The 1729-nt window shown below is 56.7% G+C and overlaps 1 non-coding gene across 1 annotated transcript; it reads left to right on the top strand.

Moving 5' to 3' along the window:
* Window positions 1-1370: 1370 nt before the first annotated feature.
* On the top strand, window positions 1371-1452 carry TRNAS-UGA (transfer RNA serine (anticodon UGA)). The gene has a single exon. It is a non-coding gene; the product is annotated as a tRNA-Ser (tRNA).
* Window positions 1453-1729: the final 277 nt, after the last annotated feature.

The following is a 1729-nucleotide window of genomic DNA, read 5'->3' as shown; positions in this document are numbered from 1 at the left end:
CTGTACTGGGTACATGGGGGACTTGCAGGATCAGACCCTAAAATCGCTTTAGAGGAAAATTCTAACCCCACCCAACCCCGACCTATTCCTGGGAAGTGTTGGTACTGACCCAGGCCACCGAGCACCATGGAGTGAAGAGACCAATTTTATCAGTAAGTCAGAACCCCCGGCTGCCCACTGCCTGGATCACCTCCCCCCAGGTGACATGAGTCACCCTCCAGAGCCATTGCTGGGCCCCGGGGGACAGCCACACAAGCCATGGGGATGGACAGCTCCCAGGAATCTCGGCAACAAATCTCCAGGCCGAAGGGTTTCCCCTAGTGCCTGACCCACCCTCAGGGTCCAGCCAGCCAGCAGCTTCCACCCAAGGCTAGTGCGCTAACAGAGGCAGCGTGGCTGAGGGGCTTGGCCAGTGACTGGGGCCAGTCACCTGAGCATGAAGCCAGCCGACCCCAGGAGATGGACCCGAGTCACCAGCCCAACCCACCACGCAGCTGCTGCCACTACCCCATTAGTGCGTGAGCTCCCATGGACCATGCTGGGGAGATCCCCCAGCTGCAGGGTAGACGCCCCTGAGCGCCTGGCAGGGCACAGCTCCTGGCTGACCTGCCCTGCTGAGTTCTCTACTAGGCTGGGTGGATCCAGGGCCAAGGGTGCTGGGTGACAGAGGGCATTGGCTCTGGGCTGGGACTGTCACTTCCTCCCCTCCCCATCCAACAAGATCACAGCAAAGGAAACCAGCTCAGCCTGCAGGGGAAGAGTTCAGTTCAGGGCCTGGTGCATTCTGGGAGCAGGGACGGTGCAGTGAAAGGGCAGATACAGGGCACCTCTGAACACTCTGCACAGAACTGCCTGTCCTGACCCACAGCCCCTGTTATCCCAGCCCTGGGCTCCCCTCTCACTGCTCTGCCAGTGCCCCTCACTCCCGATCCACAGACCTCCCCCGCTGTATCTGTGACTTCTGCTACTGAACCACCAATGCGCTGACTCCTCTTGTGAGACATTTCTCTGCACAATACTGCTGCTATTCCACTTATTGACTCCAGGAAACATTTTCCATAGCCTGGTTCTGTGTGTCACTGGTTTCTATAGCAAAGGCCAGTCCCTGGCCCTGTGGCCCAGACATTCTCATTCACATCAGGCTTCAAGCTGAGAATCATTTCCCATTCCCGCTCTGCGGGAGGGGAAACTTTTAAACATGCTCTCTGTGCGACTGCACATGGGTAAGCAAAGAGAACAAACCCAAAATCCCCCCCCTGTGCTTTGGGAGCCAGGTTTGGGGTGGGAATTCTGTAGTTCAGATGACTTCAAGCCTGGGCATTGTGATTCTTTACCAGTTTCTCTGGCATTGGGGAAGCTTTGTGCTCACAGCTCTGATGGCTGAGCGGTTAAGGTGTTGGAGTTGAAATCCAATAGGGTTACCCTCCGCAGGTTCAAATCCTGCTCACAGCGAGGCTTGTGTTTTAGCCAGTCTCTAACCCGGGCAATACCTCTCTACAACCCCCTGAGACACTCTCAATTCTCTCCCCACCCCAAGTAAATCCTGTTCTGCTCCTTTCATAGAGATGCCTGGGACACCACCTCACACTGTGTCCCTGAGGGGTCAGGCAAACTCTCAGCACCTGCTGCCTCTGCCACTCACCTAGTGCCCCATAGATCAGCCATAGCCCTGGTTCTGCTCCTCTCTCTAGCGTGTGAAAGGAGCCAAGTCAGCGACTCCATGGGTGCT

Source organism: Gopherus flavomarginatus (genome assembly GCF_025201925.1).
Source record: "Gopherus flavomarginatus isolate rGopFla2 chromosome 13 unlocalized genomic scaffold, rGopFla2.mat.asm SUPER_13_unloc_4, whole genome shotgun sequence".
Classification (NCBI taxonomy): domain Eukaryota; kingdom Metazoa; phylum Chordata; order Testudines; family Testudinidae; genus Gopherus; species Gopherus flavomarginatus.
Note: the sequence above shows the minus strand (reverse complement) of the source record. Positions and strands in the feature narration are given on the sequence as shown.